General features: G+C 45.5%; 1 long non-coding RNA gene across 1 annotated transcript; it reads right to left on the reverse strand.

Annotated features, from left to right (window-relative positions):
* Positions 1-833: 833 nt before the first annotated feature.
* On the reverse strand, positions 834-25,095 carry LOC149121274 (uncharacterized). Its single transcript, XR_016223711.1, has 3 exons — positions 24,804-25,095; positions 14,303-14,334; positions 834-1,254 (listed from the first exon to the last, which is right to left on the reverse strand). It is a non-coding gene; the product is annotated as an uncharacterized LOC149121274 (long non-coding RNA).
* Positions 25,096-25,465: the final 370 nt, after the last annotated feature.

Consider the following 25,465-nt stretch of genomic DNA (forward strand, 5'->3'; position numbering starts at 1 on the left):
GACTGGGGTTTTTGGTCACAGAAACAAATGTTCCTGGTATACAATCACTAGTCTTATTTATTTATTTATTTATTTATTTGAAAGGCAGAGTTGCACAGAGACAGGGGAAGAGAACAAAAGATCTTCCATCTAGTAGTTTACTCCCCAGATGCCTTCAAAGGCCAGAGTTGGTCCAGGCCAAAGCCAGGAGTCCAGTGCGCTATCCAGATCTCCCACATGAGTGATAGGGGACATTCTCCATGCCTCCCCAGGCACAACAGCATGGCATTGTATTGGAAGCTGAGCAACCAGGATGCAAACTGGCACTGCAGGATGGACTGCTGGCACTGCAGGCAGCAGTTCCATTCACTGTGTCACAACATCAGGCCCAGGCAACGTTTTTCTCAGATATGAAAAATCTGAAGGCCTATACTGCAGATGACTTCCACAATTTATTTGTGGGGGAAGCCCAGGGCATGTCTGTTATAAAGTGAGACATGACTCAAGAGGGTATCATAAAAGGACAGAATCAATTACAAGTGATGTGGTGCTGGGTGTTTTCCACAGGAGCAGTTCTGCATAGTTTAAATATTTTATGATTTAAAAGATTTATTCTTTATTTGAAAGGCAGAATAACAGAGAGACAGACAAAGATCTTAAATCCTCTGGTTACCTTCCCAAATGGCTATAATGACTGGGGCTGGGCCATGTGGAAGCCAGGAGCCTGAAACTCCACCTTGGGGGGGGGGTCTCCCACTGGTTGAAAGGGACTCAAATACTTGGGACATCCTCCACTGCCTTCCCAGGTACATGAGCAGGGAAAGGCAGCAGCAGGGCAGCCTGGACTTGATTTGGTGCTCTGATATGGGATGCTTGCCTCACAGGGGGCAGCCTAACCCAGTGTGCCACAAGGCCAACCCCCAGGTTTTCATTTTCACAAATGAATGTTGCATTTGCCAACCAAAATGAACACGTAAAATGGGCTGTGAAAAGCTCACGTATTTCACACAAGTATCCTCTGTGCTTTATTTGGGGCATTTGCCTCATGCACTGTATCCCATCAAGTTTCCCAAGGTCAGCACCAGGAGAAGAGACCTGTGCAAACAGTATCTGATCTCACAGTGACTTCCTTTCTCTGACTGCAGGTGGACTCAGGATCCAGTGGACACTGTACGTATTCTAGAATGCCTCAGGTGCTGAGGAACAACTGAAGGGAGGAGACACTGGGACCTTCCTGCCGGTTCTCTTCTGGAGAGCCAACCTGATTCCAGCTTCCTGGTGGATTAAAAAGATTGAGGGTGTGGTAAAACAAAAACCAGAAAGACTAGCACATAGCTACAGGCATCTAAGGCAGGCTCTGGAAATAGCTATGTCATTTAGATGGTGGGGGTTTCTGTGCCCCAGTATGGTGAGTTTTTAGGAGTGAGCGTGTATGTCTTTGAAAGTGCTTGGATGTGTATATGTGTACATATTTACCACAGAAAAAGTGTTCCCAAATGCACAGCTCAAGGTTCAATTCTCAAAAAACAACAAAAAAGAACCTGATCACCGTCTGAACTTTATGTAAGTGAGCTCATTCAACCCTCACCCCACATGTGTCTGATGGTTAGGTCACAATTCCATGGATTAGCTGGATATGAAACATACTCCCAACATATGTGAAAAGTATTTAATACTAATGAAAACAGTTTAAAATATATTTAGGGAGCTGGAAAGGTCAACATGATTTGATCATCACACACTGTCTGCATACAATGAATTCTTATGCTATAATCCATAAAGATACCATTTCTAATGGTAATAAAAACAATAAGATCAGGAGAAAAGTTTTACCATAATGCCTGGTGCTCATTTTTAAATGGTGGAATTTCAACATTTTTACATCTTCTTCATTTACTTGTGTGGTACCTAGGGATTGGCAATAAATGAACATGTTGCTTTGCCTACAACTGAGTCCTTCTCCCCATAACGGTTGCTTTTAATTAAGTTCAGAAGCTCATAGGAGAGATGACATATTCAAATACAATCAACAGATATTGACCCCTGAGTAGTAGTGACCTTGGGAAACATCAAGACGACAGTAGCCGTTTATTTGGCTTCTAAACATGCAGGAGTCATCCCAGGACTCTTACTGAAATACAGCAACTGTGGTGGTATTGACCCCAAATAGTTCCCATGAATTAAGCTGCCTTGAGCTAGAAAGCTTAAGGCTCTGTTTCTCAGGTCTTTCACGTTCTTCTCCTTCGCCTTAACCCTCGCCCCATGCCCATGTCCACCAATGCTCCCTGATGCACCAGTGTACTGACAGTCACCATATGTCCGTCTAGTGCCCCTGGAGGATGCATGGGAGGAGCTTCCTGGTGACACGGAGGATAAAGAAACTCCAGAGTATACTGAGGTAAGGGCCCCCGCCTTCCTCTAAAACAGAAATGTTCCTTCCTTGGCTTCTTCCTTTCGCAACCATATGAAGAGAAGAAAAATCTGATCATGGATAGGGTCCATGATACACCCTGTGCACGGTGAGGGCCACTGAGAGGGAGAGTTTACACCAACAGAGAGCTGACGCGGGACACAGGGACAAAATGACTGTCAGGACTGGACCACAGCAAGCTTTTCTCTTCAGCACTTCTCCTCTTTTGAAAGGAATTTTGTGACTTCCAACCACAGTGGACTGGAGAGACACGTCCCCCATGAAGAGCTCATGCCTCCTGGAGTGAGTGTGATCGCTCTGCTCACGTCTTTGGGTTCCCTCCATAGGACCACTCTTTCACACGGGGTTTCCCAGTGTCACCAAGGGCATTTTAAAGACAGGTGCAAAGGGACACAGAGTGTTCAGACCCTCATGGTGCCATTTTCTAATTACAGGTGATCTCAATACAAACAGCAAGTGGTATGTATTCGGGAATCACTTACTCCCTGTAGTATGAATAGTCCAGATGACAGCACAGATGGGACTATCTTGGGGGCTTTAGTGTGGAAGGCCACCTGACGCCCAATTCCTGCTATGACAGAGGACTAGGAGTGCGCTGGTGGGAAATTAACTTCCTGATAAAGGGTACTGATCATTTTCTGGGGTCCCTGGAAGATACTGGCTTGTGCATGGGGGTGGGCTTTATCTCTGTGGGTTTCCATGTGTTACAGTTCTGACTGTACAAGTTTGCAGTTTGTGTGTATTACCTTAGTTATGTTCCTCTGAAGCCACTATCAGTTCTCTATAAAAAAACAATCACAGAGGTATTGCTGCATGGTTACAGGAATATGTATATAAAAAAGTGGGGGGATTCAGATGCAGGCTGGAGGCATCGTATTTCAGTGCACTAGGGAAAGTGAGACGTTGAGAGGTGGTGCCTCAGCTCCTCTCCCTCCCTGGAAGGCTTGAAGCTATGGTCAATGTCTGCCTGAAGGTCAGGTCCACAGAGCCCAGGAAGGGGCTGAGAGCACAGAGAAGGGGCAGGGTCATGCTGAGCAATCCAGGGGAGGAACGGGCGAGACTCTCTGTGAACACTTATTGTCTGTGTTTGTGTCTCTCAAGATTGGGTCTTACAGAGCGTTTCAGACTATGCCAGTGACGATGAAGCCTCTTCAGGTAGGAGCAACACCCACAAAGACCAGAGGGTCAAATTAGGGCAATGCTTGGGTTATCCACTGCTTTGGACTCCTTAGAGGACATAGGAACAGAGGAGGAAAAAAGACATTGTATGTAGACGTCTGATTTGTTCTTTTTTATATTAATTATAGAGTAGGAAGAGGTTTTATGCCCATGGGATTGGAGCAATAGAAATTTTTAACTATCATTTCTTGCTTTACTATTTAAAACTTTATATTTTCTTTAATACTGACCACCCCCGGCTTTGCCATTGCAAAGATCAAATCCACTGCATTGTGACAGGACAGCACTACCTTCGAATTGAACACAAGAGATGTCTGGGTTTTGCACTGACCATTGTCTTCGTCCATTTCTGGCCACAACGTAATACCTGAGACTCTGTAATTAATCAGGAACAGAAATTTCTTTCTTACAAGGTTGAAGGTCAAAGAGCAAGGTGCTGCCATTGTGTCTCAGTAAGGGCTCCTTGCTTCATCCTCAGCATAGGGCAGAAGGAAGAAGAGCACCCCCCCACACACACACCCAGGGTCAGTTGAGTTAAAGAATACTTGCTCTGGGCTGACTGGGGAGGCCCTAGCATCTTAGAGTTGTGAGGGCCAAGCATTACTCTGGGTTCATCTTGGCTTCCACATCTCATCCAAGTCTAGTGTTTGGAGTAGACTGTGTGACAGGCCATTATCCAGATCCTACTGGAGACACTGCATAGCTGTACAGGCTGCCCAGAAGATGTGTGTTAGGGGATCCTGGGCTGGACACACACGCGGTCCTGCTGACCTCATCGGCTGGAATGCACTGGACTCAGTGGAGGGCCTCTGGGCAGCAGGACTGGGCATCACTGTTCCCCTCAGATGCACTGCTTCAAACACAGCCTGTTCCCCCTCCAGTCATGCCTAGCACGTTCCCTGTTCTCAGGCTTGCCAATGTCCTACTTCCCAGTCCTCCCCCTGCTCAGTGAAAACCCTAGCAAGTCCCATTTATGGATATGGACAAGAATACACCTGCTGTGGACACCCTGTTGCCTCCTTGGCCGACTACCAGAATTTGAACAAATTAAATTTCCTCTCCTCTTTGGGTCATCTTTTCAAGTGGATCAGGAAACATGGGATTCTTGTGATGATTCAATATTTCCAAACTCCATGAGGTTACCCCAGACATATGGGGTTGGTCCTCATTACTTTCCCAAGGCCCAACAAGCGTCCATGACACTTGTTTCCCACCTAAGAAGTGATCTATAGATATATTGCTGTGCATGGCAATATGTTTTTTAAAGATTTATTTACTTACTTGAAAGGCAGAATTATAGACAGAGAGGGAAAAACAGAGTGAAATCTTCTATCCACTGGCTCAGTCCCCATAGAACCTCAATGAACAGGTTGGACCAGGCCAAATCAGGAGTCCAAAACTCCATCAGACTCTCCCAAATAGCTGGCAGGGCCCAAGCACGAAACATCCTACACTGCTTTCTGAGGCACATTAGCAGGGAACTGGATCAGAAGTGGAGGAGCAGGGACACCAACCAGGGATCCCATGGAGGGGTCCCCACAGGTGGCGCTTGAACCTGCTGCACCACAATGCCAGCCCCAGGTGGCAGTATATCTTTATCTTGGCCTCCAGAGCTCCCATATCAGACAATAATGTGATTGGTAGAAGATGACAAGGACAAAGGAAATGGACAAGAGTTATGAGACAAAATAGAGGAAGGGAAACACGAGGGATGGAAAACAATGAGTTCCATACATCGACCCCGTGGCTACCTATGGAGGAACAAGGTGACACTTCTTAGGCACAGTGATGGGAATCTGAGGGCTGGAAGAAGAAGTCAGAGTTCAGATCCTCTCACTCATTACAGAGGTGAAGCCATCTAGGCCTGGGATAGGGTATAGACATGGGGTCCAAGGTTGGCCTACATCATCCAACCAGCAGCAGGGATCCGAGTCCTCACCTCAAGTCTAACTCTCCCCTTTCCTTCTCTCTGCTCTGGTGCACATGGAAGGCAACCTGGCAGAGTCTGAAAGTTATCTTGGCAGCGGCGATCTAGGGGTGAGTGATTCCTCTTTTATTTTTTTCTGATTCTCTTGCTTTCTTGCTCACAAGCCCCTGGTCCTGCTTCTCCCGTGTTCCCTCCTCACCACAATGGATGATTCGCATCCTGAAGGACCTGGTGGCATCCAGGTAGTGGATGTCCTTGCACTGTGGATGCTGGTCCAGTCTCTCTGGAGCCCTCCCCTCTCCCTTCATCAGCCTTGCCCTCACTCCTCACCCCCGGACTGCACTATGAAACGGTGCTGAGCAACCCGACTGCCTACACAGGGAAGTCAGCCGGGGACAGGCAGGCAGGGTCCCAGTGTCAATGGAGGGAGGACTCCAGGGAAGTCTGACTCTGGCCTCCATGTCCCCCAGGACAGGGCTTTTCCTTAACGCCTGTTTCAGGAAACATACTTGTCTCCTTCCAGCTGTCCACATGTTCCCTTGACGTTAACTACCCTGAAAGTCTACAGGACATGGAGGACCTTGATCAAGATCAGGAAATGTGAGTTTGGAGCAGGTAGATGGGGTCAGGGAAGTAAGGGCACATGGACTCCATTGCTTCACATTCTTTTGACACCTCAGGGAAGCCAACAAACTGGAGCCCAGAGGTGGAGAGGCTGCCGTCGAGCCTGACCTGGAAAGTGATGAATGGATGTTCAGGATCCATGCAGGTGAGTGAAAGATATGGTTCCAGGGACACATCCCCATTCCATGGCAGCCCTTAGGGCTCCCAGGCTGAGCCCCCAGTAGCTGCTTCATCTGAAGGAAAGGCTGGAGTTGCTAGCAGGATTGGCATGCAAATGACTTCGGAGGGGGATGTTAGTTGTGTTGTTTCTGGGGAGAGCCCCCAGAGCTGTTGAACATCTCCCACTACAGGGTGCATCCCCACCTGCCCAACCCAAAGTCAACAGGCAGTTTCACAGGTGTGGGGAGACACTGTGGGTCGTCCCTGACCTCTTCAAACTCAGGACGATTAGGAAGAGGGTGAGACAGAGAGAGGTGCCTTTGGGTGTCTTTTCACACCAGGAAAAGAGCCCACTGCACCCACTTTTGTATCCTTGTGGGTACCCAGCCCATCCTGACACCAAATAGGAGCCAGCACAGAACACAAGAGCTCGAGGCCTTTTGGGGACCTCAGCCTCCTTTCTTAGAGCCTTTTTTATATGTTGATTGCTTTATTTTTCTGGGTGTAAAATTTCCTATGTACCTGTCAAATTCAAACATTTGGGTCAGTGCCATGGCTCACTAGGCTAATCCTCCACCTTGCGGCACCGGCACACCAGGTTCTAGTCCCAGTCGGAGCGCCTGATTCTGTCCTGGTTGCTCCTCTACCAGCCTAGCTCTCTGCTGTGGCCCAGGAGTGCAGTGGAGGATGGCCCAGGTCCTTGGGCCCTGCACCCGCATGGGGGAGACCAGGAGGAAGAACCTGGCTCCTGGCTTCAGATAAGTGCCGTGCGCCAGCCGTAGCACACCAGCCACAGCGGCCATTGAGGGGTGAACCAACGGAAAAGGAAGACCTTTCTCTCTGCCCCTTTCTCTCTGCCTGTCAAAAAAACCAAAAAACAAAAAACAAAAAAAAAAAACTAAAAAAAAAATTCAAACACTTGCCAGCAATTCAAGGCAAAGCTCACTTTGAAGAGTAGCAGGAGCAGGGCCCCAAGCCCCTCTGTTCTTCTCATTTGTGCTCTAATCTATACTTCAATTACAAATACACATTGGCTGTATGTCTTCAAAAGAAAGTCTTCCATCACATGTTCCACGCCAAAATATACTAAAGCAATAATGGTGGGGTTTTAATGCCACAGAATGATTCTTTGCCAATAAAATCTCTGAGATGACTTTTACAGGGAGGATAGAAAGAACTTCCACAAGATTAGGGAAGGAAACCAAAGGGCTCTGTGCAGTTGTCCATAATTAACATGCAGCTCACAGGCCCCAGACCTGTGGGGTAAGGACTGAGTGGGCAAGGTCAGGACTCCCATTCTGTGTCATCAGACCTCCTGCTCCTCACAAGACCCAGGGGAGTGGGCCTTGGATTTGTAATCCCAGGGGCCAAGAGACCTCCCCCTTCCTGTGCATCAGGTTCACTGCCAAAGTAGCCAGTCCCATGAAGGCTGCCCAGGTGAGTGCCTAGGGGAATTCACAATTGTAGGACATCCACACCCCATCCAGATGGGCCTCAGTGCCCCATGGCCCTGACTGCTGTGGAGTTCAGGACCTACGGTTACCTCCCAGGGCACAGGAGCCTTCTGAGAGCTGCACTCCCACCCCACTGTCCCCACCCCAGCCTCATCCCTGTCCCCCCACTGACCCCTGCTCCTGTGTCTTTCTTGCAGACATATTTAGCTGCCCGGAAGTCTGCAGTGTGGAGTCCTGGCAATCAGAGGAGCTGGAGTTTCCCACACCATTGGAAACTTGAACTACACAGGAGACACAACATCAGCCACATCCCTCCTCACCAGTCCTCTGCGAGCTTTATATTAAATTCTTTCACCTAGTACTAGTTGATCTTCACATGCTTTTCTGTAAAATAAATACATCATAAGAAAACACCTTTAGCAAAGGCAGAACTTAATCAGACAGCAGTCACCCTAGGGAGTACCTCCATCATCACTCCCTCGAGAGGAATCTCATTTGGTCTTCACTGAACAAAGTCACTGCCAGGTTGGCTGTTAAAATCTGTCCTTACAGTAATGACTTTCTAGGGTTTTTGTCTCACGTCTGTTCCTTCCTCTGGAAGGGATCATGGGGTTCATCTCACCCAAGATCTCTCACAAAGTCTTGGATGCCAATGTTATTTTTCACCTAATGGCAGCTTGGATGGCACAAAGTGCTTGGCTCTTCTTGAGCATCTTAAATATTGTCTTCTTTTTCCTCCCAACCCAGACCAGCTGGATCATTTTCATTCCCTTCTATGTTACTCATCCCTGTATTCTAGATCTCTGAATATTTTTCATATAATTCCCAGATTTTACTAGGCTATAAATGGCTTCACTCACTCAAAGTATGACCCAGTTTTCTGTGAAGGAGGAGTTTGAGAGCATATTGTCATTTCCGGAAACAGTCTGAATTATAATTATCAGCTTTAGATCATTGCATTGGTTTTTCCCCTTCCAGCAATCTCAGTCATACACATGCAGGTATTCAACTTCTGGTATTCCTCTCTCATCTTCTGAAATCTTTGGTCAAGCTCCTATTCTGTATATTTCCTCTCTCACCTTCTGTTTCCTGAAAGGCACAGATCTGTTTGTGTTTCTTCTGGTTTGCATTTCACGGGTGATGTTAGTTTTTCCTGTTTTCCTCCTTCTTTCCTGAGTCTGCCCATTCATTTCTGAGCTTCCCTGATTCTTAGTATCATGTCCTTCCATGCTTGGTATCATTGTCTCAACCATGTCTCCCTCATCCTGAAAACTACCCCGCTGAGAACACAAATTACACAAAGATGGAAGTATTTTCATGTATCAGAGAGTACTTTCTCTCTCTTTATTACTGATTCCTCCCTCTAGTACTTTTATATGGGGATGGGCATATTGCCACCCAGATTCTGGTTTTGTTCCTTTTAATAGAAAATTTGGTTTTGGGAATTCTGCATGAGCAATAGGATTCAGAAAGACTTGTCTTACTTCACATAGCTTCTCTCAGTTGCTTTTGTGCAATGCTGAAAAACATGACACCTGATTTCTTGGCTCTGCAATTTACCATTATTCCATATGAGATTCCCCTCTGAAAACCCCTTTTTCAACTTAACTGGATTATTGCTACTCCATAGGAAGGCCTGTTATATAAGGAAACAATGGCCCCCAACTTTGCAAATCTAGATTTATAAAATCCCTTTCTATGAAGAGTCAGTATCAGAATCTCTGAGATTACACAGTTACTTTCTATGATGTCTGCAAAATTCTTTTCTCTGAGTGACTGGTTAGCCTGTCTTTATCAGTCACCATTTCATTCATAGGATCATTAAGTTTTAGTTTCTTTTGGTTTCTTTGAATCACAAAATTTAGGAGCTTTTTTAATTTATATTTGTGGCATTTGAGTTTAGAATTAGTAATTTTCACTTTACTTTTACATCAGTCTTATTTCAGAAAAATTTGGTTTCAGTTACCAAAATGTTTTTTAGTTAGTTAGTTTTAGTGAGTGCTATGCATTTTGAATCCCTTAGACTATCAAACAGGTACATGCAAGATCAGGTTCACCTAGGTCCACAACTCCAGCAGAAATGAGTTTTGCCAAGTTCAAGCATAAACAGCTGGCTTACCACAATTCCTTGTGTGTGACACAGAATGGCCAAGGATCATCTTACTGATTTGCCCTTGTCCTTAAATGCACTACGTTGGAAATAAACTCTCTAAGCAAAAGCACTCTTTGAATTTTCTTTGCTGATATATAAAAATTAATGTACAGGAAAAAAACTGTCATCCATATAATGTCATGAATCCAATTCCTGAGCAATTAAAGATTTACACACACACATACACACACACTACAGGATGGGTGGCTTGGAAAACAAAATGATGATCTTATACTCACAAACCAGGAGTTCATGAATGAACTCTGGCTCCCTGGAGCCTGGGGATGTTCTACTGCTCACTGTCCAGGGACACCCATTGGTGGGTGGAATGGCTGAGCCAGGCCCACAGCTGCATCTTTCATTTTCAAGATTTATTTATTTATTTGAAAGGCAGAGTCAGAGAGAGAGAGAGAGAGAGAGAGATCCTCCATCTACTGGTGGTTCATTCTCCAAATGGCCATAACAGCTGGGATTGGGTCAGGCCAAAGGCAGAAGCCAGGAGCTTCATCTGGATCTCCCATGTGGGTGCAGGGGCCCAGGCACTTGGGCCATCTTCCACTGCTTTTCCAAGTGCATTAGCAAGGTGCTGGGTGGGAGGTGGAGCAGCCGGTCATAAACTGGTGGCCATGTGGGATACCGGCATTGCAGGTGACAGGATAGCCTGCTGTGCTACAACACTGACCCCCACAGCTGCATCTTAGCCCTGCCCCCCAACACACAAACACATACACATGGCATCGCTTGTTAGCAAAAGACAAGATTAATATCATACAAGCTCTTCAAGCCTCTGATACCCTACAAGCATGCACAGGTGATCTCTCCCCAGACTGTCCAGGCATCGGTTGGCAGGATTGATGGATGGCATGGTGTGCACCTGTGACTTCAGAAACATAGGCATGGCGTGCAGAGGAGGCACTGGGCTGGCCTCCTCATGCACTTGTGCATGGTGCAGATAGCTCAGAGGCAGCAAGTCTAAAAGGGATAACAGTGGGTGGAACAGGAGCTACAGCCTCAGACACAGTGAGCAGGAGGCCAGAGAAGTAACTTCCTGGAAACCACTCCTGTTAAGCCTCTCATGTGCTTGGAGGGGCATTACGGACCTGTGGCTGGTTTACTGGCTATTCGAATGGGACATGTGGGAGACAACAAACCCCTACACCAGAGGCTGAGGATAAAGCATGAAAAACCAGGTAGGAGCACAAGAATGGGTCTAATAAAGGACCTTCTGCTGGTGAGTGGGTTATCTCCCTTGTTGGAGGGCACAGGGATGTGAGCTGTCTATGCATCATCTAAGATCAGGAGATAGGGACAGAGTGAGCATCTAGATCAGCCATGAGTCCCCGGATCTCATGTCAACGAGATTTCCGGACGACTCCTGGTTCATTAATGGGAATTTGAGTGCTGCAAGGGATACGTAGCAAAAGTAACCTTTTGGGGCACATTCCTCCCTTGATGTATTTAAGGAAATGTGTGAAAGTACTGAATGAATGTTTAAAGACACATATATAACTTTATAAATACCTCTATACTTTGAAAAATAATATTGTGGGGCTGCACTATGGTATAGTGGGTAAAGTTGCTGCCTGCAGTGCCGGCATCCCATAAGGGTGCCAGTTCAAGTCCCAGCTGCTCCACTTTTTTAATATATTTATTTATTTGAAAGGCAGAGTTTCAGAGAGGCATAGGCATAGGTATAGGCATAGGCAAAGAGAGAAAGAGAGAGAGTGAGAGTGAGAGAGAGAGAGAATCTTCCATCTTGGGCCATCTTCCATTGTTTTCCCAGGCCATAGTAGGAAGCTGGATCAGAAGTGAAGCAGCCAGGTCTTGAACGGGCACCTATATGGGATGCAGGTACTACAAGAGGTGACTTTAACCACTATGCCACAGCATTAGCCCCTGCTCCACTTCTGATGTAGCTCCCTGTTAATGTGCCTGGGAAAGCAGAAGAAAATGGCCCAAGTGCTTGGGCTCCTACACCCTCGTGGAAGACCTGAATGAAACTCCTGGCTCCTGGCTTCTACCTGGCCCAGCCCTGGCTGTTGCAGCCACCACGGGAGTGAAACGGTGGATGAAGATTTCTCTCTCTCTTTCTCTCTCACTCTCTCTCTCTCTCTATCTCTCTCTCCTCTCTCTAGTGCTGCCTTTCAAATAAACAAATCTTTTTTTAAAAAAGAAAAAGAAAGTTGTTTTTTACTTGTAAAGCTGCATCCTTCCTTCCGGGATGCTTCCCTCTCAAAGGAAGGAGGAAGTCAGGACAACCTTTAATTTACAAATGTGCACACCACAAATACATAAAACATGTATCCTAGAAATAAATACAGATAGAAACCAATCTGTAACATCCACATACCTGACGTTCACAACACATTGGGCTTACAAAACTAATATACTCAGCCCCAAAGAACTCATACAGAATTGGACACACACACTCAAGCTCTTCACAGAGGGGCCACTGAGCCCTCCTCTTCTGTGCTGGAAAGCATGGGGGTCAGAAACACCCAGAGAGATCCTTGCTGATAGTTCCATTGACCTTGGGATGACACCAATCACCATGGACGTGTCAGTGCATCAGCCCTGAAACCAGGGACCTCAACATCAGTGGATTGTTGGCCACTCTTTTCCAGAAAGAAAACCCACATTTTGAAAACTTGGGGCACTTAAAGACTCCCGGGTCAACAAGGATAGGTGAAGCCTGGCCTCTCCCCCTAATCTGTGTTTCTGGGGAGGTTACCTTGTAGGTAGTAAACCTAGGCACCAGGTCAGATGGCATGAGGCTGGAGGGATGGTCCTGTCACAGTGCAACCAAAATGGAGTTGTTTGGGGACTTCTCAGAGACCAGGAAATGGCACAGGCCTGAAGGCTACACACTCTGGGAAAGCCAGCTCTGGCCAAAGCAGCATGTCCTAGAGATACTGCCCAGGAGAACTGCAGGGCCAGCTCACTGACTCTCTTGGAAACACCTGGAGTCCACATGCTGTACGCCTCCCACACCTGAGGCGCTCAGGACCCATGGCTGGTTACCACCCTTTACTGACAACACCCCCATGTGAAAGATACCCCTCACCAGGTCACAGGCTGGATGTTTGGTCTGAAAGCCAAGGTGGATGCATAAGGAGACTGTCTATTTTAGGACCCACTAATCCTAGGCCAAGACACTTGGAAAAACTGTTGGACGTGTGTGCACATATATGTTGCCCATGGACATAGCCAGAAGTCAGGAGCAAGGCGATGGGTCATCCCCAGTCCCCAGGCCATTAATCTTTCCAGAAGTCCTTTGCTTCTACATTGACAGGTGGAAACCCATATCGTATCCACAACAAAAGTTAAAACTCTTAGACAAATACACATTACACACACATCTGTAAATGTGTGCATGTTCTGAACAAACTGCGGAGGAAGTGTACATAACTGTGTATGTACTCCTATTGGTCTACAGAACAGACAGTGGTTCCTTTAACTGTGGAGCTATATGGGATAATCTGACACTGCAGAAGGGAGGAATGTACTATGGCCATTATTTCTAGAGCTGTATATACTCAAAAATACATGCAACATATATATTTCCAAAGTAAGTAACAGAGAAATAAATCCATGAGTATTAAATCCATGATTCTATAACAAGACAATGTACATATACAAATAACTACACACTCAACACTGGGGAGCACACACAATCTGACACACTTAGATACACGTATAGTCTATATAATCTAATTGTCCAGGCATTGGGACCTCCATCTCGCTGGCAAGCTTGGGGTATAACACACCTGGAGGCCCTTCACTGCCCATTCCAGGGCCCCTTAGTGCACACCAATCACCAGGGCCTTTCCACCAAAACAGCCGTGATAACAGGGATCTGAATCTTGGTGGAAAGATGGCCACTCTTTCCATCAAAAGAAAAACACATCCTTTGAATCAGCCACGAGTCTGAGCAACTCAGATACCAACAGAACTGAAGCTAGCCCTCTCTGTGGAGAATTTCCTCACACAGAGAGCTATGTTCTGAGGCTGACTTGGAGGTAGTCCATGAAGACCTGAGTTCTGGTGACATAAGGCTGGTGGCACAGGTCTGCCACATGAGAGTGCCCTGAGGATAACGTGGGACTTCCGAGGGTCTCCTTGGATGTTTATGGCCCCCACACTCTCGTACAGGAAGGGAGATGGTCAGCCAAGGGCTCCTATGACCTCAACCCAGCCAGGGTTGCACATTTCTGGCCCATGATTGGCAGGTTCTGTTCTGTATGGTATTCATAACTAAAATAGTGCTCTTGTAGAAATCCTGGCCTGTATACACTTATGAAAATGTACATAGACATTGAACAGACCCCTAAAGATACATGCTTAACTGTCTGACTACTTGTACCACTCCATAAACATATAGAAAATGGTTCGTTTACCTGCATTCTTGCATCCAGGATGCTTCAACTCCCTAGGAGAAAAGAATACATTAACATCATTATTTCTACAAACACAAATACATACAAACATGTACATCACAGGAATAAGTAAAACATAAAAACACCTGATCCCACATGTATGAGAGTATAACAAGAAAGTGTACATATACAAATAAGTTAGATACACAGCAAAGCACACACAACCACACACATACACACATTTACTTCCTTTGTCTAAAGGCCATTTGGGCCTCCCCTCCAGTATTGGCAATATTGAGTGCGTACACACCCAGGAAATCCCTTCACTGCCATGTCCATGGGTCCATGGCAACACCAATCACCAGGGACATGTCACTGAACTACCTATGGCAACAGGTAGCTCATTAGGGAGCTGAACGCTCTTTCCAAAGATGTTCACTAGAAGGAAAACCCATCTTTTGGTTAAGTCAGAGCTTAGACTCTCAGCTGCCAATGGGTCTGGCAGAAGCTGACCTCTAACCTAAGAACATTCCCTCACACTGTGCTCTCAGTTCACCATGGAGAGAGTACACATCATGGCATCAGGCTGGATGGACAACCCTACCAGGAATGGACTTCAAGGAGGATGTTTGGGGACTTACAGAAGCCAGGCCCAGACCCTGAACACTATGCCCTATTACAGAGCTGGCTCTACCTATAACTCCCTTGTCCTAGAGGCCAATGTAGCTACCTAGAGGACGGGCTCACTGACTCATTGAGAAACAACTAGAAACCATGTGTCTTAGGCCTCCCACATTGAAAACCCAGGACTCTCAGCACCAGTGTGATCCTGGCATTCCTGATTGGAGAAGGGCTTTCAGGAATAAAACAAAGCCTAGAGGACAAAAGGGAAATGACAAATGACCCTGACCACTTGAAGTTTAAACATAACACAGAAACAGCGTGAAAACAGCCAATGCTATGGGGATCATCTGTGCGAATGCACATACGCAAAGGATGCTGCCTGCCCATTAAGTGGTGCCCCAGAAACATGTGTAATTTCTGGGTTTCTTTAAAGAAATGTTTAAAAGATACTGGTTTCACCTGAACATAACCCTACCGTTCAACCCAGCCCATCCCACTCCTTGGAATTTACCCAAAGGAATTTAAATTGGCAAACAAAAAAGTGGTCTGCACCCTAATGTTTATTGCAGCTCAATTCACAATAGCCAAGACCTGGAACCAACCTAAATGCCCATCAACGGTAGACTGGATAAAGAAATTATGGGATATGTACTCTTTAGAATACTATACCACAGTAAAAAAAACAATGAAATCCAGTTATTTGCAACGAAATGGAGGAATCTGGAACACATCATGCTGAGTGAAATAATCCAGTCGCAAAGGGACAAATATCATATGTTTTGCCTGATCGGTGACAACTAACTGAGCACCAAAGGGGAAACCTGTTGAAGTGAAATGGACACTATGAAAAACGGTGACTTGATCAGCATAGCCCTGACTGTTAATGAACAACTTAATACTTTATCCCTCTTAGTATTTTTTTTGTCTGTTCTACTTAATATGACTGGTTTAATTCTGTAATTAATACACAGTTATTCTTAAGTGTTGAAATTTAACTGAAATGTGATCCCTGTTTAACATAAGTGTGGGAATAAGAGAGGGAAGAAATGTATAATTTGGGACATGCTCAAGCTGACTTACCCCAAATGGTAGAGTTAGAAACATACCAGGGGATTCCAATTCAATCCCATCAAGGTGGCATGTACCAATGCCATCTCACTAGTCCAAGTGATCGATTTCTGTTCACAATTGATCATAATGATAGGACTAAGAGTCAAAGGGATCACGTAAACAAGTCTAGTGCCTGCTAATACTAACTGATAGAATAAATAAAGGGGAGAGTGATCCAACATGGGAAGCGAGATACTCAGCAGACTCATAGAATGGCACATGTCCTAAACAGCACTCTGGCCTCAGAATCAGCCCTAAAAGCATTCAGATCCGGCTGAAAAGCCCATGAGAGTATTTCAGGCATGGAAAGCCAAGACACTCTGGCAAAAAAAAAAAAGACTTAAATGAAAGATCTCTGTGAGTGAGATCCCAGTGGACAGAATAGGTCTTCAAAGAAGGAGGTACCTTTCTCTGAAGGGAGGAGAGAACCTCCACTTTGACTATGACCTTGTCTAAACAAGATAAGAGCCGGTGAACTCAAAAGGCTTCCATAGCCTTGGAAACACATGACTGGAGCATAGGGAGATTACTGATGCCATAAACAGGAGTGTCAATTGGTAAAGTCAACAACAGGAGTCACTGTGCACTTAATCCTCATGTAGGATCTCTGTCCTTAATGTGCTGTACATTGAGATTTAATGCTATAACGAGTACTCAAACAGTATTTTTCACTTTGTGTTTCTATGTGGGTGCAAACTGTTGAAATCTTTACTTAATGTATACTAAACTGATCTTCTGTATATAAGAAAATTGAAAATGAATCTTGATATGAATGGAAGGGGAGAGACAGTGGGAAAGGGGAGGGTTGCAGGTGGGAGGGAAGTCATTGTTGGGGGGGAGCCAATGTAATCCATAGGCTGTACTTTGGAAATCTATATTCATTAAATAAAAGTTAAAAAAAATAAAAGATACTGGTTTCAGCATTACCTACTATAATGAGAAAATCTGCTCTCTCTTTCTTGATCTCTCTTGCCCTCTCCTCCAGCCTGTTGGGTTTCCCCCACCTGACAATAAACATTTTCCCTTACTCTGGTGTTTGGTGTGTTTTGTGGTGACCTTTCATTGGCTCCAAAACCTGGGGCCAGACTCTGCCCTCAACCTTGCTTTCCTCTCGGGGATGTGAGCTGCTTTGAGATCCTGGAATTCTGCCAACGACAAAACTCAACCCCGGACTTCCTTCACCTCTGAACACTCTGCAATCTCCATCCACACACCAGCCCTCCAAATTTCTGAGGTAATGAAGAACCAAAGTGACTCCATTTTAAAACAATAAAAAAAAGCAGCCTCCATTTCCCATAGCAGACCCGGGTCCTTGTAAAAGCAGGCATTCAGGCATTCCGGAGATATCAAAGCTTACCAGGGACAGCTAGTTCGGTAGACCAAGGACAGCACAGTAGAGATTGCTAAACAAAGTAACTCCCTGTACCCAGAGGTTCCATGCTGTATGTAACTCTTTTTTCCTGCTGATGTAGCCCCTTTTTCCTTTAAAAACTCTCCCAAACAAAGACTGGGGCCTCACTCCTTCCTCCGCTGTGCAGTTTGGTTGGATGGGGTCCCTGTCACGGCTTGTACTCCCGAATAAACCTTGCTTTTGCAGTTCGGTGTGATCGACTCTCTGGGGGTCTCTGTGGGGATCTAACGATCTGGGCACAACATATTTTTTGGTGCCCAACAGTAAGACGTGGCAGGTGGAGGATCCTCTTATTTAGACTCTATGGGTTATGGTTCTATGCAACTTTGCCCCAAAGTCCTGGTACCAGGCACCACATCTCCTACGGCCTCATGCCTCCATACTCTGTGTCCAGGCAATAGCATGTGTGGGTGACAACTCAACCCCGTTTCCCTTCTATGGGTTATGTCCAGGGCTCCAATGGGTGCATGGGTAATGACCCACCCTCTGTTCCCATATCCTCCCGTCAGATGGCTGTGATCTCAGGGATCCCCAATATCTGCCTGATTCTACAGGTCACCAGGAGAGCTTCTCCCCATGTTCTAGTTAATCCTCCTCTCAGTGGTCTCCTACCTTGACAACCAGTTCAAGATCTCTATCTGTGAACATTTGGAAAAGTGGAAGATTTCCTATGTCCAAGCTTTCTCCTGTCTCAGCTCTAAACCTCCTCTGGCTCAAGTTCTCGATTTCCTGGTCCCAGGAGTGAGCATTTCCTAGATGTATCTCTCCCAACCCACATGAAATAAAGATCAACACTACTGGCCCTGCAAACCAGCCAGCTCACCAGGTTAATTACTATTTCCAGACATATCTCCTTTTCCCTAACTGCCCCTTGCTCTGTCACCTATCAGATTTCCTCCTCTGTCTATAACTCTGCCTCTCAAATAAATAAATAAAATCTTTAGAAAAAAATAATTTAAAAAACAACAAAGGAAGGAATCGAACACCTTACAACCCTTCCTTGATAAAAATATAAGTAAAAATATTACATAACTTTGTTAAGGTTAATTTATAGATTGAAATCTTTCAGATCCTTATGGCATATCCACTTCAACTAGCATTCCAAGATGCTACATCATCCATTACAGAAGAACTACACCCTCATGACTCCACCCTACTAATCTTTTTTTTTTTTACAGGCAGAGTGGACAGTGAGAGAGAGAGACAGAGAGAAAGGTCTTCCTTTGCCGTTGGTTCACCCTCCAATGGCTGCCACGGCCGGCGCACCGCGCTGATCCAATGGCAGGAGCCAGGTGCTTATCCTGGTCTCCCATGGGGTGCAGGGCCCAAGCACTTGGGCCATCCTCCACTGCACTCCCTGGCCACAGCAGAGAGCTGGCCTGGAAGAGGGGCAACCAGGACAGAATCTGGAGCCCCGACTGGGATTAGAACCCGGTGTTCCAGTGCCGCTAGGTGGAGGATTAGCCTATTGAGCTGCGGCGCCGGCCCACCCTACTAATCTTATTCTTAGCTAGCTCTTGAGTTCTTCACATTATTTCACCTATGCTGACAACCAAAGATGCCCAAGAAGAAACAGTGTTGTCTTTTATTATTCATTATTATTACTCAAATCTTAATTGCCCAGTCATAATTACAAATTCTATACATAGGATAGATGAAATTAACAGCTCTTAACCATAAAAGATACAGGACACCAACAATATTGAAGCTGTGAATATACAGATATGATGACTTAAACTCTGGCTCTTATATAATCCCATAGAAGATTTGAAACCAGGAGAATTATCACTGCATACAGTGGATAACAGAGTCGTCATACCTATAGAAATACCAATCCATATATTATTTTCATCTGAAGATGGCTTACACTCCGAAGTTGACACACCATTTGATCTAAAAACAAATCCCATCCCAAGGTGCTTGCGTGAAGCAACCTTCACATCTACTCCACTTGGTTTATATTATGACAATGCTCTGATGTGTGTGGGTCCAACCACATCTCCATGTCTTTGAACTAGCAACACTAAAACACTTTGAAAAATGACAAATATCTGTTATGTCATTATGAATCTAACTAGCATCAGTTTAATACTGAAAGCAAAAATATTTCTGTAATAAAATGCCACAATTAGACTCACCAATATAATTAATTAGCATGATCTCAATAAAATTAGCACTTTATTTCTCCAGCTAAAACTCACTAACTACACTTAACCCCCAAACCCACACCAAAATACACTGAATCACCAAGACGAAATGCCATGAGAAACAGAATGAAGGTGCGCTCACCTTTTTTCATTACCCCTACAATAGCAGGATTACGCACTGTAATTATCATCTCCCCTAATATTTTAATCCCATCTCCCAACTGCCTGGTCAACAGTCAATTCATCTACCTTCAACAGTGATGGGTGCAACTCATTCTTAAACAAATAACCATTCACATCACTGAAAGAAGAACCTGGTCTCTAATACTAATCTCACTCGTTTTCTGTGATTCAACAAATCAGCTAGGACAGTTACCTTGTATGGCTCACACAGCCCAATTATCAGTTGTTAGGACTAGCTGTCACGCCTTGAGCAGAAGCAGTCATTACTGGCCTCTGCCATAAAACAAAAGCATCATTAGCCACTTCCTCCCTCAAGGTGCACCTGCCTCATTTATTCCTTTGATAGTAATTATTGAAACTATCAGCCTATTTATAGCTCTTCACATACTCATACATTTTATTGGCAGAGCCTCTTTAGTCTTGACATGCATCAGTTGTGCAACAGCTATAATCAGATTTATTCTAATTCTAGCTGTTCTTTAATTCACTGTAACCCAATCCAAGTGCCCATATTTCCACTCTCATGGTTAATGACCCACCAAACTCAGGCTATCATACAGTTAACCCCAGCCCCGACCATAAACAAAGGCATTGTCAGAGCTATTGCTTTAAGATTTTACTTATTTACTTACTTACTTACTTATTTGAGAGGTAGAGTTACCAATGGAGAGAGGGAGGGACAGAGAGAAAGGTCTTCCCTCGGCTGGTCCACTCCTAAATGGCAATAGCCAGAACTCAGCCAATTCGAAACCAAGAGCTTCTTCTGGGTCTCCCACACGGGTGCAAGGGCCCAAGTGCTTAGACCATCTTCCACTGCTTTCCCAGGCCAGAAGCAAAGAGCTGGATTGTAAGTGGAGCAGCCAGGACATGAACTAGTACCCATATGTGATGCCAGCATTGCAGGTGGAGGCTTAGCCTGCTACACCACAAAACCCCTTGTCAGCTCTGTTTCTAACATACAGCTAATGATAGGTTTCCAGTTTAATTCTTTTACTCTATCATTCCTGGCCTAGGAACTAATACCAAGGATGATGATATAGTCTGAGAGCGTACAACTAGGGGACAGGATCATGATATGAAATGATCTTTTTCATTCTATCAGGAGTTTTTTTTCCTCTGCTGGATTCTTCTATCCATTCCATCCCTCATGGCTAGTCCTAAAGCAAAGGGGCTGCTACCTACCAACAGGCATCTGAGCCCTAAAGCTACTAGAATTGTGTCTAATAATCAGAATTATTAGTCTTGGGAGTATCAATTACCCAAGTTCACCATAGTTTCATAGAAGAAACCAAAAATATCATACAAATTCCACTAATCAATCAAACTTGGAGCTGGTTTTACAAGTCTACAAACTTCAGAATATTTGAACATATCCTTCACCATCTCTAAGGCTGTGGATAGTTCAACACTCTTCACAGCCACAGGATTGCACAGCCTATTTGTAATCATAAATCTTACTTTCTCACCTCATAACAATTAAAATTTCACTTGATATCAAACTATCATTTTGGCATTGAAACTGATGCCTGACATAATTTGTGGACATAGTCTAATTATTCTTATGCATCTCTTTTAAAAAAAAAGATTTATGTATTTATTTGAAAGTCAGAGTTACAGAGAGAGTGAGTGAGAGAGAGTGAGTGAGTGAGAGAGAGAGAGAGAGAGAGAGGTCTTCCATCCACTGGTTCACTCCCCAATTGGCTGCAATGGCTAGAGCTGCGCCAATCCAAAGCCAGGAGCCAGAACCTTCTTCCAGGTCTCCCATGTGGGTGCATGGGCCCAACAACTTGTGCTGTCTTCCACTGCCTTCCCAGGCCACAGCAGAGAGGCTGGATCAGAAGTGGAGCAGCCAGAACTTGAACCAGCGCCCATATGGGAATCTGGCACTGCAGGCAGTGGCTTTACCCGCTATGCCACAGCTCCGGCCCTGACACATCTCCCTTCACTTATGAGGATCATATTCTTTTAATGTTAACTACTGCTACTGGCTTCCAATGTATTATCTTCAGTTTTAACCTGGAAAAGAATAATCAACCTTACTCTCTCCCTGACAATCAATATATCTTTAGTGCTATTTCTTGGAACCACCGTAATCTGGTTGCTGTAATTAAATATCTACATAGAAAAATAAAGTCCATACAATATGTAGATTTGATCCTATAGCATCAACCCAACTACTACCCTCCATAAATTCTCTTTTAGCCATTACAGCCTTTGTATTCAGCTTAGATATTACCATCTTACTTCTCCTGTCATGAGTACCCAAATAAAAAACCCAACATTTACACTTACCATAGCACTAATTATAATTTCCATTTTAGCCCTATGTCTAGCCTATGAATGAATTCAAAAAGGACTAGAATGAGTATAATCATTGAAATTTCAATCCATTAGGTTAAGGTATTCTATTATCACCAATATTCCTTTAAATCTGTATAAATATTTTAGCATATATTGCATCCTTACTAGGAATATTATCAGCATACTGATATATGGTCACTTCTGTGTTTTATAAGGCACAATATTATATGCATTCACTTTAGGAATCCTTGTAATCCTGAATGCTCATTTTATCATATCATGTATAATATTCATTGCCTACCAGTATTTGTAGCCTATGAAGCCACTGTGGGCCAAACACAGTTAATAGCATCCAAACTTACGGTCAGATAATGTACAAACTTAACCCTTCTCCTATGAATTATGTAACTTACAATTACACTTATTCCCATAACAATGTACTCAAAAACATCATACTCTGAATCAACATAAACACAGAGCTTATACACTACCTCATAATCCTATTTATTATAAATAAACCTATTATAAAATAAGTAGTTTCTCACCAGCTTCTTCTCTGACCCTCCTCTTGATACCACCTCACAGCTTCCCTTAATAATCCTAGTGAGTATCCCCTTTCTAAAGGACCACTTCCATGAAAGAAAGCTATATTTAAATATTAATCTATAAGTATTCTTAATTATGACATTCACAGGCACAGAAGTAATTTTGTTCTAGATACTTTATGAAAAGTAATTTCAACCCAAGTAACTATTACCCAATGAGGAAACTAAATAGCATTTAAATGGAAACCATGCATAATAACTTTGATAGTAAAAAGCAAAAATGTCCCTGTATGGTCTTCACCTGTGATTACCAGAAGTCCATGTAGAGGCCACTATTGCCAGATCAATATTCCTTGCAGTCACACTGTTAAAACTAGGAGGCTACAGCATAGCATGAGTCCCTACAATCTGAAATCCCTTAAACAGAGCAGAGAGCCTTCTCACTGCCCAGAGGAGCCCTGTGAGGAAACCCCTAACCAGCGCCATCTCGCTCTGTCAAACACATCTAGCATCACTAACCACTTTTTCATTAGTGAGCCACATTAACACTGGTGATTGTGACTGTCCTTATTCAAACATCACGAAGATTTACAGGAGCTACAGCTCTAACACTGGCCCATGGCCTAACATCAGCAATATTATTTTGTCTTGCAAACTCTATTCACAGGCAAACTTCACGATTTGCCCAAGGACTACAAAACAGTTTCACCTCTAGCAGCAGCATGATGAACCCTGGCAAACCTAACTAACTCGGCCTTAGCGCCAATCATTAATTTAATCAGGTGGCTGTTCACAAAAAAGACATCATTCTCACGGTCCAAACCTACGACCATCCTAACAGAGTCTAACCTGTGAATTAACACTATACACTGCATCTGCTTACTAATCACAACACAACAAGGAAAACTTCCATATCATATCAATAACATCCCTCTTTCCTTCACACGAGGAAATCACTCATATCCATCACCTTCTTCCCTATCACTCAGTTCTAAGATCATTTCACGAAACACGCATTGTAAAGAGACAACGTTAGCTTATGAATGTAAAAACAGAAACTTCAGTCTCCTTATTCACTGAGGAAGTATGCAAAAACGGCTAACATGCTCAGACACACAGTAATATGGCTTTCTTAAGCTATAAAGGGTAGAAATAACCCATTGGTTTTAGGAACCAACAACTATTGCAGCTCCAAATAAAAGTAATCTATTTTCTCCCTCTACAACAATGTCACTACTTTCACTTCACCAGTTATAACAACTGTCCCATATTTATAAGGAGATTGGTGCTTTAAACCTCTAATGCGCCTTATTTATTTATTTAATTTTACTTGAGAAACAGAGCCACACTTCGCATCTGTCGGCTCACTACCCACGTGTGTGGAGCCAAAAATGCCATCAGGGTCTACCACGTGGGCAGCAGCCGCTCAATGACACGATCCATCCGTCACTGCTGTTTCCCAAGCTACGCATTAGTGGGCAGAGTCGGAAGCCAGAGCCGGGTCGCAAACTCGGGTACTGCAATATGCGACATGGACCTCGGAACCAGCATCGGAACCTCTAAACACTTGACCTGCACTGCGGGTAACTTACGATGCACCTTGCGTGATGTACATTTAAAAACTCATGGTATACACAGGGTTCCATACGAGCTGCGTCCTCAGGGGTCGCTTGGGGGTCCTGGAACGTGCCCTCCGCAGAGAGGGGAGGGCGGCTGGGATTTGTTACCCTGAAGTGAAAACGAGTCCGAAGTAGAGCCTTGAACCCCAGACACTACACCAGACACACCCGAAGGAGAGGATTCCCAGCACGGGGCGGGCATCGTGACCCCCACCCCACCCCGCCCAGCGGGGGTCCCCCACCATCCGCCCCGGAGGCGCCTCCTCCCGACCCCTCAGTGTCCGCGCCCCGCGGGCACCGCCGGGACCCCGGGCCACGAGGGGCCGCGCGGCCGCGCCGCTCCCTCCTCAGAGGCCGAGGCCGCCGGGCGGCGTCTCCGCAGGAGCCCTGCCCGGCCGGGGCTGACCGAGAGGAGCCACGCGGACGCCGGGTCCTCGCTCTCCCTTCCCGGCTCCCGCTCCGGGACGGGGTCAGGGCCGACGGCGCCGCTCCGGCCGCGGACACCGGGACTCGCCAGGCCTGAGGAGCCGGCGCCGCGCGGACGCGGGAAAGCTCTCGGCCCGGCCGAACCCGCGCCCTCACCTGGCGCACGGCCGCGGGCCCGCCCTTCCCGCCGGCGTCCGCCGCTGCCGTCCTGTCCAGGGATCCAGGGATCGGCGCTGGAGCCCCGCACGGCCGTTAGGTGACCGCGCAACCCCTGGCCGAAGGACAGAAAAGCCGGGCCTCGCGGAGAAAATGGCGAGGGGGAAGCTCAGCGGCCTATTTATAGCCTCGGTGTTAAGGTGGCGGGTCCCGGAGACTCATTCTGATTGGATGATGCGGAAGGGCACCAACCAATCAAAAAGCGAAGACAGGGCCGGCGGCGAGGTTTAGCAGGTTAGGCCGTCGCCTGCGATGCCAGCATCCCTTACGGGAACCACTTGTGTCCCTGCAAGTGGGAGACCCAGATGAAGCTCCTGGCGCCTGGTCCAGCCCTAGGCCATGGCAGCCATTTGGGGAGTGAACCCGCGTATGGAAGCTCTCTCTCTCTTCCCCTCTCCCCCACCCCTCCTGCGCCTTCAAATAAAACATAAATTTTAAAAACAATTGAAAAAATTTGAAAAGAATCTGCTCATGTGAGCATTTGGCCTAGTGGTTAAAATGACGTCTGGAGGCCGCCGCTGTAGCAAAGTGGGTAAAGCTGCTGCTTGCGGTGCCTGCATCCCATATAGGCGCCGGTTCAGGTCCCGGCTGCTGCACTTCCG

The sequence above is a fragment of the Oryctolagus cuniculus genome, chromosome 17 (genome assembly GCF_051225735.1).
Source record: "Oryctolagus cuniculus isolate XC-2025 breed Fujian yellow rabbit chromosome 17, ASM5122573v1, whole genome shotgun sequence".
In the NCBI taxonomy this organism is placed as follows: domain Eukaryota; kingdom Metazoa; phylum Chordata; class Mammalia; order Lagomorpha; family Leporidae; genus Oryctolagus; species Oryctolagus cuniculus.